This window comes from Hyperolius riggenbachi, chromosome 7, assembly GCF_040937935.1.
Source record: "Hyperolius riggenbachi isolate aHypRig1 chromosome 7, aHypRig1.pri, whole genome shotgun sequence".
Lineage (NCBI taxonomy): Eukaryota > Metazoa > Chordata > Amphibia > Anura > Hyperoliidae > Hyperolius > Hyperolius riggenbachi.
This window is the reverse complement of record NC_090652.1, coordinates 256,886,786-256,906,358: the sequence shown is the minus strand read 5'-3', so window position 1 is coordinate 256,906,358 and position 19,573 is coordinate 256,886,786.

Sequence of the window (19,573 nt, the reverse complement as noted above, 5' to 3'; positions counted from 1 at the left end):
TGTTCCCTTCACCTCTTTTGGTGTCAAATTTGACCATGTTACTAAAACTTTCAATACTCGGGTAATCTCCGGGTGGTACAAACTTGCTCTTCAACTTAAAAGGACTCACCTCTTCTAAGTGGCTCTGTGGCTTTGGTGGTTGCCTGGAAAAGAATTGCTTGATTTTTAATGTACGTTCAAATTTGAACATATCAACTTCCAACTGAAAGTCACTTTTGGGGTTATTGGGACAAAACGATAATCCTTTGGATAGTAAATCTTTCTCGGCTTGGTCTAGGCATCGTTGCGATAAATTAATTACCGGGCACGGTTGGTCACCTTCCTTGTTTCCATTTGATGTTTTTTTGTTGATTTTCCGCTTGCTCCTCCGGGGTCGTCTGCTTCTCCGACCTGTTGAAAAGAACTCGAGGGTCCTGCTCCAGCTTCGCTGTCTGAGCTTGGATTTTCTGTAAGGACATCGCTTTCTATATTGGTGGGTAAGGCCTTTGGTCTTGGCTTTTGTTTTGGTTTGTATGGTTTCTGCGGTTGTGGCCTCTGTGGTTGTGGCCATCGTCTGTAAGGAAAAGGTCGCCCGCTTGGGTGTTGATTTCCGTGTACCCATGGATACACCCAACCTTCCTTGTAGTCAAGGCAAACCAATTTGTATTTATCACGCTTTTTTTGCTGAATGAATCTCTTATACTCCTCAATATCCTTATCCAATGCTGCTAGATCCTTCTTAAAGCTCTCACTCCTCTCTGATACAACTTCTATCTTGGTCTGAATCACAATGATGTCACTCTCCACATCCGATAGCAAAACCCTTATTTCTTCAATGATCATCAACATGTATGTGAGAGAGTTCTTGGTCGATAAGGCACACCACCTTTCACAGAATTCGGTTTTATTCCTGCTAATGGTGGGTTGTAGCGGTATGCGGAATCCTTTCGGAATTTTCTTTTCCCTATAATATTCTGACAATGTTTCTCCATGCAATTCGAGATCCACCTTCCTCTTCCTTAATCTTTTATATTCCTTGATCAAGTCTTTATCATTATCATTACCGAATCCGCCTCCAGGCCTCCTTGGGAATAGAATATCACTGATGTCATCCGATGAATATTCACATATCTGATCTTCCTCCTCCATTTGGGGCTTTACTGCCCGTCAGGATGTCTTGTATATTCTCTACTTGTCTGGCTCAATCGCAGCCAGACAACTGATTCAATTACACTGCCAATACAGACCCAATCACAGTACGTGTCAATCCGTGAGGAAGCCTCTTCCGGCCAGACTATTGTTGGATTCGGATATTTCCTTCAAGAGGGTGCTCTGGCTCCAATGCCTTAAGTCCAGTAATCCCCAAACGAAGCAGGCACACCATCTGTTTCCTTGGGGTGCTTGGTGAAGACCCAAATGGAGGAGGAAGATCAGATATGTGAATATTCATCGGATGACATCAGTGATATTCTATTCCCAAGGAGGCCTGGAGGCGGATTCGGTAATGATAATGATAAAGACTTGATCAAGGAATATAAAAGATTAAGGAAGAGGAAGGTGGATCTCGAATTGCATGGAGAAACATTGTCAGAATATTATAGGGAAAAGAAAATTCCGAAAGGATTCCGCATACCGCTACAACCCACCATTAGCAGGAATAAAACCGAATTCTGTGAACGGTGGTGTGCCTTATCGATCAAGAACTCTCTTACATACATGTTGATGATCATTGAAGAAATAAGGGTTTTGCTATCGGATGTGGAGAGTGACATCATTGTGATTCAGACCAAGATAGAAGTTGTATCAGAGAGGAGTGAGAGCTTTAAGAAGGATCTAGCAGCATTGGATAAGGATATTGAGGAGTATAAGAGATTCATTCAGCAAAAAAAGCGTGATAAATACAAATTGGTTTGCCTTGACTACAAGGAAGGTCGGGTGTATCCATGGGTACACGGAAATCAACACCCAAGCGGGCGACCTTTTCCTTACAGACGATGGCCACAACCACAGAGGCCACAACCGCAGAAACCATACAAACCAAAACAAAAGCCAAGACCAAAGGCCTTACCCACCAATATAGAAAGCGATGTCCTTACAGAAAATCCAAGCTCAGACAGCGAAGCTGGAGCAGGACCCTCGAGTTCTTTTCAACAGGTCGGAGAAGCAGACGACCCCGGAGGAGCAAGCGGAAAATCAACAAAAAAACATCAAATGGAAACAAGGAAGGTGACCAACCGTGCCCGGTAATTAATTTATCGCAACGATGCCTAGACCAAGCCGAGAAAGATTTACTATCCAAAGGATTATCGTTTTGTCCCAATAACCCCAAAAGTGACTTTCAGTTGGAAGTTGATATGTTCAAATTTGAACGTACATTAAAAATCAAGCAATTCTTTTCCAGGCAACCACCAAAGCCACAGAGCCACTTAGAAGAGGTGAGTCCCTTTAAGTTGAAGAGCAAGTTTGTACCACCCGGGGATTACCCGAGTATTGAAAGTTTTAGTAACATGGTCAAATTTGACACCAAAAGAGGTGAAGGGAACAGGAAGTCGCGTCCTAATCTGACTAGAGCAGAAAAGGATGCGATTAAACGCCTGAGGAATGATGACACCATAATTATAAAACCGGCAGACAAGGGGGGAGCAATTGTGATTATGGATTATGAAAAGTACAGAGAGGGCATAATCACCATGTTAAGTGACAACAGTACCTATGCATGTCTGGGTAGTGATCCCACCAATGAAATTAGACAAAAACTGGGGGAACTGTTAAAGTTGGGCCTGAATAGCGGTTGGATAACAGAGAATGAATATGATTATATGCACATTTCCTTTCCACAGAGACCAGTAATATATGGACTCCCCAAAGTCCACAAGGGGACAAACCCATTGAAATACAGACCGATTGTATCTGGAACAGAATCGGTAACACAACCCTTGGCACAATTCATTGATTTTGTTCTACAGCCATTAGTGAGAAGTCTGCCGGCCTATTTAAAGGACACGAATGATTTCCTAACCAAATTGGGGAATATAAGGGAAGTGAAAGCGAATACCCTATTGTGCACAATGGACATTGGGGCTTTATATACATCCATACCAAACATGGCTGGATTGGAAGCAATACGTTACTTTCTGAGCAAATCCCCGCACCCAAAGATCCCAGCAGAGTTTATTATTGAAGGTCTGGAGCTTATCTTGACATCAAACTATTTTAGGTTTGAGACTCAGTGGTACAAACAACATAGGGGCTATACTTCTGGGCCATACGGCCTCCATGTAATGTGGTGGGCCAGATTTATAGACGACATCTTTGTCCTTTGGAGTGGCACTAAACAAGAATTCTATGGGTTTGTGGACTTCCTCAATGGTATGTTTGAAGGAATTGTGTTCAATCCAGAGGTATCAGAGATACAGATACCATTTTTGGACGTGATGGTGATTAATGATAAGGGGGCTTTGACCACAACTCTGTATCGCAAACCGACAGATAGGAACACTCTGTTACACTTCCAGAGTGCACACCCTAAACATTTAAGGGAGGGTCTCCCCATATCCCAATTCCTCAGAGTCCTGAGGATATGTAAGGACAGTGAGATGTGTAGAACAAACATGGCTGAGATGGAAACAAGGTTTCTAGAAAGAGGATACCCCATTGAGGTGTTAGAGAGAGCAAAGAAGAGGGCACTTGAAATAGCGGAGGGTAGGAGTATAAAAAACGCCAACCCCAAGAAAGGAATACCTTTTGTACAAACACACAATGAAAATGTAGGTTTGGTTAAGAAAGCTACCATCAAAAACTTGGACATTCTCCAAGCAGATCGGACACTGGCCCCGGAAATAAAAGAAAGACCGATGTTTGCCTACAGGTCCAGTGCGAATCTCAAGAATCTTCTAGTGCAGGCTGACCCCCAATCTAAATACAAAAAAGAATTTGTATTCTCCAACAAAAAAGGTTGTTACAGATGTCACAATTGTAACGTCTGTGATTCCATCATAGTGGGCCCAGAATTTGTGAACCCTAATAGTGGCAAAAAATACAAAATGAATGGATACTTTAATTGCAATACGGACCATTGTGTGTATATGCTAAAGTGCCCATGTGGCCTAGCATATATAGGACAGACCACAAATCCTTTCAAAAACCGTTTCCAACACCACCGCAGTGATATCAGGGTGGCATGGGTAGCCAAAGAAAAGGGTGAGAAGTTAGACTATACTAAGCCGGTGGCCATACACTGTGTGGAAAACAACCATAAAGCACATGAAATAAGAGGGGTAGTTATTGAACAAGTGAATAAGCCCAAACGGGGAGGAGACTGGTAGAGAAAACTTCTACAGCGAGAAGCCTTCTGGATTTTTGAGATGGGGACAGTTGCACCAGGGGGTCTGAATAAGAACAATCCCCTGACATGTTTTTTGGGGTAAAGATAATGTATGACTAGGTGTTGCCGTATGGATATTAACCCCTTTTTTTCAGGATGATCTTGTATTTTTAATCTTTGATTTTATTGATGTTTCACTGTATCATCATGTTTTTGTTCATAGAGTAATGTGGGAATTCTGTTTGTTTGTTTTTCAGACCTGTCCTGGCCACTTCCCTGCGATAGTTAGTCTTCTCGACCCTCTTGTGTATGGGGGTGGCGCTTCATGTTATGGGGTGCTCCGAGATTGCAGGTGGTAAGTGATAAAATTTAAATTATGAATGTATTCAGTTCTAAACCTTCCCTACCAAAAGTGCTATATGTGCACTAGATGGGGGATTATTTCCTCCCCCCTGTGCAAAACAACAGCCCTGAGAATTGGGGACAGTTGGTATGTGCGGACAACAGCCCTTTACCCATTTAAATTGATACAACTAGTCCTGTGGACAGTTGCGATTATATATGGGTGCTAAGCGTCAGTGGTCTCCATGGTGAGCTTATTGGGAGAGATGGGGGCAGTGCTGCGTCTGATGATGCGCCTGCCTCGGTCTCCCTGAACGAACGTTCGCTAGTAGTTCCCATAGTGAGAGATGGGGGCGGAGCTGTATCAGATGATGCGCCCGCCTTGGTCTCCCTGAACGATGTTCGGGTTGGGTAAGGGCGGAGTCGGGGACTGGAGGCACGCCCACCCTGGTCCCCCACGCACTACGCATGCGACATGTGTTGCTATGACGCGTGACGCATGCGAAATGCGAGCCGCCTACGCGTCATTGCGCAGTAGCATAGTGACACTGTGCAGAGTGTTTTGGTACACGCAGGCCACGCCCACAGGCGGCACCAGCGGCGAGCGCTTAGCTGAACCAGGACGATGACGAGCAGGTAACGGACGGAGGGGGAAGGTATTGGAAGTTTGAATGCATGTAATTAGGACAGTTATGTGCCAGCAGCGATCTGGGTGCACCTGATAACGGTAGGTGCAGCAAACAAACTACAGGAGATATACCTCGAGATATGAATTTGGTATGAACAACCCATAGATTACCTGGGGTTGGTTAATAGAGGTTGCGTTTACCTATGTTAATAACCATGATGTCATTTGTGAGGTCACAGCTTTCGGGTGGGGTATTGGGTAGTAGGAGTGTATATAAAGGAATTGTTATGGATGTGCGATGTAACCATATACCTTGAGAAAGGGGGACCCTGTGTGGCCCCCGAAACAATTGTTGGAACCTTTATGGATACTGGCACAATAAAGGGTGTACTTTAAATTGCGGTGTGCTGGTGAGATCTTTTGAGACAGCCAGTGGACAGGAGCAGCTGACAGGCAGTGAAATCACTGCCTTCAGCTGCTCCTGGAGAAGAAGTCTAAACAATACCAGTTTCCTTATCATTCTGGGATCAGTAATTTCTGAATCATAGACCTGAAACAAACGCACAGCTATTCTTGTCAGAAATATCTGAACTCCATGCTTATTCAGGGTCTATGTCTAATGCTGGGAATACACAATGGGCTTGATTCACAAAAGAGTGCTAACTGTTAGCACGGCCGTTTTCGCGCGAATTTTCGCATCGCGCGTTCACGAATTTTCGCGCGAAACGGTAACGTTTTCGCGCGCAAATGCAAATTTACGCGCAAAACGATATCAATTTCGCTGTAAAATTCGTGATCGCGCGCAATGCGAAAATTCGCGCGAAAACGGCCGTGCTAACAGTTAGCACTCTTTGTGAATCAAGCCCAATGACATTTTTCAGCCGTTTTACTGTCCGAGAAATAATGAATTGACGATTTCTACAAGAAAGGATGAAATGACAATTTCTATGAGAAATCGATCAGAAAAACGATCGAAAATCAGATCGGGAATTAAATCTATCTATCGAAACAATCTATCCGCCAAAAAAAATGTCATGGTGTATTCCCAGCAGGGATATAACTAGAAATCACTGGGCCCCCCTGCAAAACTTTGAATGGGGCCCCCTCCCCCTACACACTGAATAGAGACTGTCTACAAATCTTTGTCTACAAAACTTTGTATGATTCATTATTAGTGGCTGGGCAGATGCAGTCATTAGAACAATTGTTCAGAGAGCATAACGTTTTTTCTCTACTTGTCCTTAGTTGTCAGTCTCTCAGGATGGGGCCCCCTGTGGTCTCTGGGCCCCCCTGCGGCTGCATCCCTTGCAGGGTCTATTGCTACGCTCCTGAAATTTCCCAGCATTAATGTGCCCATACATCAGATGCCGACAGGTAATGTGTAGTGCGCCGGGAACATTGACCATTAGGGAGGACAGAGTCAGGGGTTTCATCGCATTCGCCTCTCATCCCGATATCACTCACTGTTACCGCCACGCACCTGACTGACCACGACATCTTGCAGCAGGTCCAAGCAATTAATGTGAACAATTTTGCCCCAAAATTGGTCAGATCGTCGGTCAGGCCCTTGGCGGCCTTGATTTTCATACAATCGGCCACCAAGTAGCGGCCACCAAGTAGCCTGTGTATGGCCAGTTTAAGAGTATAATAGGCAGAGGATCAGCAGGACAGCCAGGCCATATCCTCCATATCCTTCTCACTTCAGGTTCCCTTTAAGATCATGCTTGTAAAATAAAGTAAGTCTTTAATACTGGAAGGGGCAGTGCCGGCCTTCACTTCCACCCACCATTCCAGCACATTGATGGCTGGAAATGACAGGTGCATTTTACAAGCCGCAGACAAAGCTCTATGGAGATTTAGAGTCCATTCAGGTGGATTGTGGAGCCAATTTGTCATTCTTTGGGAAAGAATGTGTTTGTAAAAGATTAAAATCAGGATGAAATTACTTTAAATGACCAAAAATGGGCTAAAGCAGGGCGATAATTATTGTGCGATGACAATTCCTTCACATGGCTGTGGTCACGGACACAGCCTCCTTGTTCCACAGTCCCGCTTATATGCCAAGGGCCTTGTCTGCTAAGAGAGTGTTAGATGTTTCTTTATTGCCTAAGGTCGACCATACATGGCCAGATGCGATGAAAGATCTGACGTTTGCTGGTTGCCGGCCGTCCATCATTGTCAGTTCAAACCTGGTTCAAACAGTTCTTCAAACAAGTGCTGTGTTGCAGAATATATCAAAGAGAAAGCTTGGAGCGAGCTTAGTATTTCTGAGAAGTAGCACAAACAATATCACATTATTTTACCAGTGATCGGTGTCTGGATACTTGGGAGGAGAGATTATTTTTCAGCTTTTATTATTTTAAAGTACAAATGCAAGCAAACCCACATCTGACTCTCTCTCTCTCTCTGCATAGATATATATATATGTATATATATATATATATATATACACACACACACTTTTTAAGCTCCCTGGCATTTAGGGAGCTTAAAAAGAAGATCAAAGCGGTATATCCATCACCATGACGGATGCAGTAACCGGCACCCACCATGTGCGATAGCGGCACTTCTCCCGCCTCCGTTCACTTCCACTGCCCACTGATGATGTCCTGCAGCAAGCGATCGCCTGTCCCGTGGCATCCACGCTGGTTCATCGGTCCGGTAAGCAAGATGGCGGCCCCCAGGCATTCTGGTGACGTCAACGCGTGAGCCCCCTACCAGCACCTGTGATGTCACAAAATAAAAAAAAACACACACACAAAAGTTGTATTAGATTCAATACAAACAGTTGTATTGAATCTAAGGGCCCATTTCCACTAGTGATAGGATGCAATCATCGCATTGTTGACATTGTGGACATTAGTTCAGTTTGGGTGTGGTGCCATGATTGCCTTATACTGCCATGAAAATTTACTGAAACAGTTTTTTGCACAGAAAGCCAGGAAAAACTGAACGCCAGGGAGGTTAAAAGGAAATTTTGACACAAAATGACCATTATTGCTATTCTTTTTTATTTATATAGCACCAACATCTTTTGTGGCGCTATACATACTACAAAACAAATATTGGTGAACATACATACATGAGAAATTAGAAACACTGTACAATCAGGGCACCCAGCAAAGCAATACAAGTACAAATACATACAGGGTCGGACTGGGACACTGGGGGCCCACCAAAGAAATTTCAACCTGGGGCCCACACATCCCATGATTGCAGTGAAAAAAGGGCGTGACCATGCACCGTAAGGTGGACGGGATCATAATGTATTATGGACAGGGCCAAATGTACATGATCTTAGCAGCATTGTAATTCAGAGACGCTGCTGCCCAGCAAAACTTTGCATAGAGTCCCCTCCTTCAATATAAAGTAATGTCCTACTTTGCAGAGGTTGCGACCGCATCGGGGCCCTTGTCCCTCAACTACAGTATTACCTCTCTATTGGTCCTGTGCTCATAATAATCATTTCTATAGATACTTTGAACAGTGGTAATCATTAACCTCCTTGCCAGTTATCCTGAGCTCAGCTCGGGGTAACCTGCGCAGGAGGATTTCTCAGGCCCCGCTTGGCCGATTTGCATAATTTTTTTTTTCCTACACGCAGCTAGCACTTTGCTAGCTGCGTGTAGTACGCGATCGCCGCCGCTCGCCGCCGATTCTCCGCTACCCGCCGCGCCGAGCCGCCCCCCCCCGCCCCAGACCCCTGCGCAGCCTGGCCAATCAGTGCCAGGCAGCACTAAGGGGCGGATCGGGGTTCCCTCTGACGTCACGACGTCTATGACGTCAGTGACGTCATCCCGCCCGGTCGCCATGGCGACCGGAGAAGCCCTGCAGGAAATCCCGTTCTCAACGGGATTCCCTGCATACTCTGATCGCCGAAGGCGATCGGAGTGGGTGGGGGGATGCCGCCGCTTAGCGGCTATCATGTAGCGAGCCCTGGGCTCGCTACATGATTTAAAAAAAAAAAAAGATTAAAAAAAAGTGCGGCGCTGCCTCCTTGCCGGATTTTTTATAACGGCAAGGAGGTTAACAAGCTATGTCCCATCCCCTTCTTGCACCTCTGACACTGTAGTTGCCATTGGCAGGTTTTGGTGCGTCGTATCAATTGTTATGTATAGAGTGCTTGGGGGGCCCCATTGTAAAAGTTGCAACGAGGCCTACAGCTCCTTAGCTACGCCACTGCTCTCAGCATGAGTGATTACAGCACTGAGAAGAGAATTTTTGTGCTGCAGGCAGCAATTGGAGCTCTGTCAGACAAGGAGGGGGGCCCAAGAGACCTGGAGGTGGGGCCCACCGAGGGAAAAAAACTGTACTACTGTGGCCCAGTCCGACCCGGAATACATACATAGAAGATATGTGGTTTATGACATCAATGATATTGGTACACATTCATATGATAAATTACGGCAGACTAAAAACAATAGGGTAGTGGGTTGAAGACATTAGGGAAGGAGACACAGGAGTTAGAGGATGAGACAGTGAGTCTCCACTGCGACCTACAGAAAATTATAGTCTCTATAGAGACTGAAAATGTGTTTTTTGAGAGTACGTTCAAAGATTTTCAGGCTCGGAGCATGATAGACAGGCTGTGGGAGAGAGTTCCAAAGGAGAGGTGATGCTTGTGAGAAGTCCTTGATAGGAAAGAGGAGTGAGGGAACATGACCAAGTTATAGGACCAGAGGGTCTCCTGGGAGGAGCGAATGTTCCAGGTTGGTGGGTATCTGGAGATTAGTGAGGAAATGTAAGGAGGTGACAACTTATGTAGTCAGCAATTGGAACAGCACCCAATGGGGGGATGGCAAGTGCTAAGCGCAAAAGACCCTTCAACCCTTCAGGGTCCTGCAGAGAAAACAAAGTAATCCACAGCACCGCATCCTTGTAAGTATAGCTTTTTTTATTGAAATAAAAATACTGAGAATGCCATGCTCAGGCTGAGCATTGTTTATATTACAATAAAAGAGCTATACTTACAAGGATGTGGTGCTGCGATTACTTTGTTTTGGTGACAACTTCTGTAGAGCTTTGTATGATAGGGTTAGAAGTTTAAAACTGGATCCTTTGGGCAATTGATAGCCAATGGAGAGGTTAGCAGAGAGGTGCTGCCACAGAGATGGGTGTTGCACAAATCTGTTTACAGTTATCAGTTTACAGCTATCGCAAAGAACTGTAAAATGCAAAATACAGGTTAACACATATAAATAAGAAGTACATTTCCTACAGAGAAAATGCACTATAAATTACTTTTCTCCTATGTTGCTGTCACTTACAATAGGTAGTAAATATCTGACAGATTTTGGACTAGTCCCTCTCCTCCTGGGTGATTTTAAAGGATACCTGAGGTGACCCCTGACATGATGAGATATACATATGTATGTACAGTGCCTAGCACACAAATAACTTGGCTGTGTTCCTTTTTTTCTTTCTTTGTCTGAAAGAGTTAAACATCAGGTATGTAAGTGGCTGACTCAGTCCTGACTCAAACAGAAAGTGACTACAGTGTGACCCTCACTGATAAGAAATTACAACTATAAAGCAGAAAATGGCTTCTGAGGGCATGAAAGAGATAAAAAAGGGTCAATAGTTCATAGATTTTAGCTCTGGCATACTTCAATGAATGTGTCATTGGGCAAAAACAATAAAACAGTAAAAACTTAAAAAGTAGAGTTAAACATAAACTAAATCTCTGGAATAGCTTAAAAGTCATTTTTAGGAGAAGGAAGAGAGATACAATTGTTTATTTCATTAGTTTATTATTGGCTTGGGTGTGCTTTAAGTATTTCCTTTATTCTTTGCAAAAGCATTCCCTGGAAATCTATAGAAATATGCAGGCTAACCTCCCTCCCTATTTGCACACTGTTCTGGCAGTTGGACAGCGCAAATGGCATTAAGTAAGTGCTTTTAAAAATAAAGTAAACACATATAGGAATTATTATTATTATAATAGTACATACTGTATGTACTAACACTCATAAGAACTCTACTTTTCTGCTCTTTTTGCTCTTTATTCGAAGTTGGTCCCATCAAACATTTGCTTTGGAGCCCCACGATTTGCAGTTATGCCTGTTTATTTCTTATGTAGCAAACTAGTGAGCAGGCAACTAGCAGGTGAACAGCTCGGTTCAAGCACCTGCCAGTTGCCAATGAGTGCCCAGCCTAAGCACTATCTTAGTATTGTCTAAAGTCAACTATCCATGATTTTGGAGAACAATAACACAATGTAGCTATACATTAATAGTGTAACATGTTGTCCCCACTAAAGAGCTTGTGAAATGTGCCCCCTCGGAGAGGTAATCTTGGGATACAATATGTGACCATTGGAACAGCGTCTGAACATTGAATATCTCAAAATCAGAGCAACTTGTCTCCCTGTGCAGAGGCTACTAATTAACAGGAAGTAACAGAAATACATAACAGGCAAAGCAAATGTTTAGAAGACACGCAATCATCTACCAGGCTGCAGCTAAAGCCTTGTACACACGCTAGATGGTTCTCGACCGAAGTCTGCCATGATTCTAGCATGTGCACAGCAGCCCCTGATCCCTTCCCTGATGCGTCAGCACGTGATCCTCTGCAGAATGTTTCAGCCCATCACATTGCTCTTCTCCGAGTCCCCCAAGCGCTTCCGAGCTCCCTGCACTGCTGCCTGGTCCCCCGACCTTCCGCTTAAATGACATCCAAGTTGAAAGTAACCTGCTCACAGAAGCCATTTACTGACAGGAAAGTGTTTTATAGTTGTAATTCCTTATCAGTGAGGGTTATGCTATAGTCCGACCCAGACAGAAACTGTTACTTGCATACCTGATTTTTAGCTTTTTCAGGCATAGAAAGAAAAAAAAAACCACAGCATAGTCATTTGTGTGCTTGGCACTGTACATACACATGTCCATCTTATCATGTCACACGTCACCTCGGTTGTCCTTTAACTTTTATGTGCTCCCCGGGGCTCCTGCAGCATTGATATTTCATCTGTACCGGTGGCCGGTGCGCTGTTCCCTTCGTATGCGCTCTTCTTCCCAATGCCTGCTTCCTTGTGACAGTCCTTGTAGCATGTGACAGTCACAAAAGGCAGACAGCAGGAAGAAGACAGGAGCAGTGCGCTGGCCGCCGGGACAGGTAATATACATGCTGGTATGGTGCAGGGGCCTTGAGGAGCGCATAAGAGGTAAGTGAGAGAATTAGGGGCGGCAGCCGGTTTTGGGGGCAGGTTAATTTTGCCCGGGGCCTCATCAGACATGAACCGACCCCGACTGCGCAGTCATCCGTCCCCTTCCCCCCTTCCATAGCCACATATTGCGTTTGTCGTCGGGAGGCTAGTGATGCCTGTACAATATTGGCTGCCAAACTGTTACCTGAGGGATTGAGTCTGGGAATTTAAAGAGGAACTTTACCGAAAGATAGCAGTAGGGGAAAAAGAAATAAATCAATGCATTGAGACGTTAAAGGGACCCAGAGCAGTGGGTTAAATGTAAAATTGGTACTCACCTGGGGCTTCCTCCAGCCCACCGTAGGCTGCGAGGTCACCCGGTGTCCTCCTGGCTCCATTCTGGGTCCCTCTGACGGCTCCGTTACCGGTGACACTCCAGCTGAGTGTCGGGCCAAGGCTTACTGATCCGTGATGCTCCTCGTCATCACGCCGGCCGGCGTGACAGCCCTGCGCGGTTCATAGTTAGAAAACCGCGCATGCACAGGACTGTAACGCTGGCCGCCGCATCTTTACTTCTGGCAGAGTAAGTAAAAAAACAGACAGTACCAACTGCCATTATCTATAAACACACCCATATATACACACATTTTAGAGATATATATAATGCATATACAGTATATATCTCAACATTTTTGCATATATACACTATATATATATATATATATATATATATATATATATATATATATATATATATATATATATATATATATATATACATATATATATATATACATACCAGTGTAGTTTGAATTCTAAAACTGAATCTTTTGACTCTGAAATTTTAGCTGTAGGCAGGGGTATGTCTTAAAGAGAAACTCTGACCAAGAATTGAACATTATCCCAATCAGTAGCTGATACCCCCTTTTACATGAGAAATCTATTCCTTTTCACAAACAGATCATCAGGGGGCGCTGAATGGCTGATATTGTGGTGAAACCTCTGTAACAAGAAACTCTGAGGACCGTGGTACTCCTGGCAGTTTCCTGTCTGTGAACCTTGTTACATTGTGGGAAATAGCTGTATACAGCTGTTTCCAACTGTCAAAAAAGCATGCAGCAGCTACATCACCTGCCAACAGTAAAAATGTCACGATGTAATAAATGTCAGAATGTAAATCAGGGATTTAAAAGTTTTTACAATGGGCAAACACTGACCAATGCACTTTTTTATTACATTATTTTCACTGGAGTGTCCCTCTTTGCGAGGTATTGTTAAAGCCCCTCTGTATGTACGCACCTGAAGTTAGTGGCCAAACTGAAGCTGCTCACAGTAGCAAGGATACGTAATTCAACACGTGCACTTGGAGCTCCTGTAAAGCACAAACAGGGCCATATTTACTATTAGGCATTACAAATACGTACCTAGCCTCACCAGATGCTAAAGAGGCCTTTGACCAGCCCTCCTGCCTTCTGCTGCCCGCTCTCTGAATTGGACAGAATTACTTGTGCCTGTGGCAACACGTCTTTTATGATACTCCTAATTCTCCTTTTTTAAAATTAAAGACTCTACAGATGTTAATCTCGCCCTGACCAATGTTTCTTTCCAAGAACCGGACTACATTTAGGGTAGGTTCACACATAAAAGGTGTCCAGTCCTGTCTTGTCCTGTCAGTTTTTGACAGTTGGCATCAGTTTTGAATGAATTTTCTATGGCTTGGTTCGCACATACAAATCTGTACATTTCCGGTCCAGTCCTGTCCTGTCCTGTTTTATAAAAGTTGTAGAGCTCAAATCCTGTTAGGCCCGGTTCACATTAGCGTTCGCTATCCGGATTTTCCGGATCTGATCCGGACCGCATACTGTACAAACGGAACGTACGTTCCGCATAGCAATGTAAAGTCTATGCGGACGTTCACACGCGTCCGTTCCGTACAGTACGGAGCCTGATCGGATCCGGACTCCGGACTCTTTTCCAACATGTGCTATTTTTTGGGTCCGGATCTCCGGCCCACGCACCCGGACCGGAGCCGGACCTGAGCCTGACAGCACCATCAGGAACACAGAAACCAATGGGGAACGGAAGGCACAGAACACACTGCCTACAAAAACCCGACGTTCTACCCCACTTCCTATGCGTATGCAAGCGGCCATTTCGCATGGGGACACATGGGCCAAGCATGTCTGGAGTGGAGCAGCAGTGACAGACGTGCTGGAGCTGTTTGGCAGAATGTCGGAGGTGGAGGTGAGGCCTACAGCGGAGGAACCTGATTCTACACGTGCACCAGGTGCACCTTCTGCTGACCCCAACATTTTTTTTTTTCAAATTTCGCTATTTTTTGCCCACGGATCCGGATGGAAGCCTGATGCATGCCTGATACAAACGGACCGGATCAGGATCAGGTCAGGATCCGATCAGGATCCGGTCCGTTTATTTGCCAAAACGCAAGTGTGAACGGGGCCTTAGATAAAACTGATAGAAAACTGATGCAAAACTGACAGGACAGGACTGGACTGGACCGTAAATGTACAGATTTATGTGTGAACCAAGCTTAACCCTCTGGGCGATACAATTATATCGCCCAGGAGGTGGCGCAGCACTATTTTTTAAATTTTTTTATTTTTTAAATCATGTAGCGAGCCCAGGGCTCGCTACATGATAGCCGCAGCGCAGCGGCATCCCCCCACCCACTCCGATCGCCTTCGGCGATCAGAGTAAGCAGGAAATCCCGTTCAGAACGGGATTTCCTGCTGGGCTTCCCCGGTCGCCATGGCGACGGGGCGGGATGACGTCACCGACGTCATGGACGTCGTGACGTCAGAGGGAGTCCCGATCCACCCCTCAGCGCTGCCTGGCACTGATTGGCCAGGCTGCGCAAGGGGTCGGTAGGGGGGGGGGCTGCACGGCACGGCGAGCGGCGGCGGATCGGCGGCGAGCGGCGGCGATCGGAAGTTACACGCAGCTAGCAAAGTGCTAGCTGCGTGTAACAAAAAAAAAATTATGCAAATCGGCCCACCAGGGCCTGAGAAATCCTCCTGCGCGATATACCCCGAGCTCAGCTCGGGATTATCGCTCAGGAGGTTAAAGACAACTAGTGCCTAGGGAAGTTATTTCATTGAAAGATATGCCATTGGAAGCACAGAAGGTACAAGGGAGCGCGAGCAGCGAAGACCACCATAACTGTAAAGGACTAATGCAGTGGTGTGGTGATTCTAGCTCTGAAACCAAGTACCAGTATATCAGGGCCATGAAGGAGAGCAGAGATGAGAAGAAGAGAGCGGTGTTATAAAGCAAGAGGATGGGGCAATGAGAGGGGAGAGAGCTGTTGTGAAGTAAGAGAAAAGGGTTGTGAATGCAGCGAGTGTGCCATAAAGCAGGAGAATAAGACCATAAAAACCAGGGGTAGGGAGGGGGGGGGGGGGGGGAGAAAGGAGAGTAGAACTGTGAAAGAAAATACAGTCTGTCAGTGGCGTAACTACAGTTCATAGGGCCCCTGAGCAAAATGTTGATAGGGCCCCTATGTTCACACCTCTTCCATTGCCTCAGCTTGGTGACCGGTATGGCCTGGGGCTCCATCATTTATCATAAAACAAGTGTGGCCACCATTATCTTCACACCAATAACAGATGAAGCCACAAAACACCTGATCTAGTGTAGGGTTCCCTGTATCGGAGGAAGGGAAGGTTAGTAGTAAACCCCCCCCCTTCCCCCCAGCAGTTGTAGGAGCTGCTTCCCTATGGTTACAGCCCTATAGTTACATGGGCACTTTTAGTATCTGGGCTATGTAATCGCTATCATGTCATCAATACAAATAATACCAAGGGTTGAATAAAAATGTAGAGGCCTTGATGCACTTCCCCAGTAGCACAGTGGTGTCTAAGCAGGTGGTTTCGCGCACAGCGTTCACCTCCAGACGCCAAGACTAGGCGCCCCACAGCAGTAATGCTATGCTGTGTGAGGGCGTGTAAGAGTAATTTGAGGCTCCAGCAATTGCCAGACCCCTGAATTACACCTCCCTCCGAGTTACGATGACTTGGAGGGGGAATAGTATTTCATGCCACCAGTGAGTTTAGCGGCAGCAGGGAGAGCTGTCATTCGGCTTATCCTGCGCCCAGCTCACCGACGACATACTAACACGTGCACCAGTAAAATAGTGTGGATAGCACTCCTGTCAGCATTGAGTTCCCAGGTTTAAATTTGGGCAAGGAAACTTATAGCATGGAGTTTATTCTCTGCTTGTGCCCATGCAGAGCAGGACACAGGGGGACAAACTGAGGGCACAGAGGGACACAAAGGGGCATAGAGGAGGAAACAAGGGAGACACAAAGGGGCATAGAGGAGGACACAAGGAGGACAGAGGCAAACACATGGGGGACACAGGAGGACACAAGGGGACAAGGGAAGACACAGGGAGACACAAGAGGTACACAGGGGGCATAATCCACAAGATGCCCCTTCACCATGGATGGTTTAGTATATACTGTATATTTTTTCCCCTGGTTTTTGTCTTATAAACCTAGGCATGTCTAAGGGCTGGTTCAGACGGGCGCTTGTTCAGGGCTTGGCGTTAAACGCTCCCATTCAAGTGAATGGGAGCGTTTGTACCAAGCTTTTACGCGCGTTTACACGAACGCGATATTCGGGTCCCGATTTTCACTGGCGTTCAAGGAGCCCCTGGAAGCTACATGTTGCTTCCAGGGGCGGTTAAACGCGACGAGTAATGTCCCCCTAGGGGAAGAAAAACGCGACCGCATCCGAACGCAACGCGAACGCTGCTGAAAGCCCAAACGCATTGCCACCGCGACGCCAATGAACGCGACGCCTCCAAAAGTCCGTCTGAACCAGCCCTTATAGTCAGGAGCGTCTTATAGTCCGAAAAATACGATACTTTCCACTAGGGCTCTCAGAAGAGACCTGTTGACTAGGGATGATCAATGAGATGCCAATAATTTCTGTTTGCATTCCAATCTTTATGTAAATGTTATGCAGCTTGATCTTCAACTAATCAAAATTGACAGGAAGTTACTCTGATTGGTCCAGTTTCAAGCTGCATACAATTTACATGAAATTTGAATACGAGGAGAAATGATTTACATCTCGCTGATCATCCCTACTGTAGGCTTCATATGTATTACATTGATTTTTGCCCATTTCCAGTTATTTATAACTAATATGTATATTCTGTCAGTGTCACGGCAATAAAGGATGCAGAAGTTGTGATTGCTACGCCACTGTATTCTGTGTTTTTTAATTACTCACCAATTTTGTATTTGTTTTTTTATTCTTTTTTGCAGTTCTGTTCAAAGTACATCTAAATAAAGAGTTATCCCGGATTTACAATTTACAGGACACAGTTCATGGCATTTCATAGTCTCCCGCAGTACCACAGCTTGTACCTTTGAAAATATACGAACAGTATCTGCCTATCTAACTAATAAAGCTGTACAAAGGTGAAAGGAAAGCTGGCACAGCTGATTTAGTAAACATTTCTCAATCTGCTATTCATTAGTCAATTGTGTCCAAAAGCAAAGAATTTATTTAGGGCAACCATTCAGAAGCTTTGATTACCGTAGCATCCGCTCTACTTTCACTACAATTTTCCTAACATTCAGTGGGGTAACTATAACCCCCACCATTACTGTAGTGGCAGAGGGGGGCCCGGGAGCTGGGGGGCCCGGCGACAGTCCTGGGATTGGTCCTGTATCTAATGTCATTACGCAGTGGAAGCCTAATTACACATTACCTGCTCTCAGCGATTGAATCTCCTCCCCTTTCTGGTGAATTAGCAAGTGATTTACTATGCAGCTAGCCAATCAGCATGTGGCTTCAGTCCCCGCAATGTGATTGGGTGGTTTCATGGCACTTGCTAACTAATTGCCAATGCACCTATCATCAGGAGCATTTAATGTATATAAGGCTTCCGCTGCAAAATTCTGCATAATAGCATGAAGTACAAGACAAATAACATTTATATTGCGTTTTTATCCTGGCAGACTCAAAGCACCTGAGCTGCATCCACTCGGGCATGCTCAGAGGGCAGTAGCAGTATGAGGGCTGGTTCACATTGAGGTGATTCTTGAGCGGTTTGCTGATCGCTGGCGATTAGCAAAGCACTGCTACAATGTATCCCTATGGATACATTCACACTGCAGCGGTTGCGATTTTGTTCAATCGCAAACGCGCTGCATGCAGTGTTTTTGGGGTGATTGCTCTGTGATACCTGTTCTATTGAATGGGAATCACAAGCGCAAATCGCGTCAGAATCGCCAGATTTAAGTTAAAATCGCGATTGCAGAACCGAACACGATCGCGGGCTAGCGGCGCTCCAAGTGCCGAGTGTGAACTAGCCCTTAGGGAGTCTAGTCCAAGGACTCCTTGCTGAATAGGTGCTGGCTTACTAAATAGGAATAGCCGAGATTTGAACCCAGGTCTCATGTGTCAGAGGCAGAGGCCTTAACTAGTAAGCTATAGAGCCAAAGACTGGCCCCCCTCGCTCCCGGCCCTGAAATATAGTTGTGGGAGGGGTACCGGCCAACTATAGTCACACCCCTGCTCACAATAGAAAATAAAAACAGAAGAAAAAGTAGGTGATTTTTCCCAAATAAAATAGTCTAGTGTACGCTGTAGTTCTTTGGCAAAGGCTATACCAGTAGTTGCACATAAAATTTCGATTTATTACAAATCGTAAAATCCTAAAAAATGTCAAGAGGCAGACATGACCTTCAGCAACAATGCCTCCAAGCAAAACCATGTATCCACAATGACATAACATCAACCACAACCTACATTATATGATTTGTGGCCTAGATTTCACTCTTAGAGCAGCAATGAAGGAGCTGAAGCCAATGCAATGTATATTAATACAAAATTAAATTGGTCACTAAACGACATGGAGAACGACATTAGTCAGATTTCCTTTATAAAAACAGATGCACATTTCACACATTAATTCCACTGCCTCAGAGGGAGATGATCCATCAATAAAGTATGAATGGAATAATTTTCCCACAGGAAGCGATGTGAGTGTTGTGTACAAAGTGACCTCAAATGCCAATGCCCAAAGGTACCGCCAAGCAGGGGTGCCTCTAGTCATTTTGTCACTCCAGGCGAGAAAACTTGTGGATGCCCCCCCCCCCAGGAAAATAATCATAATAAT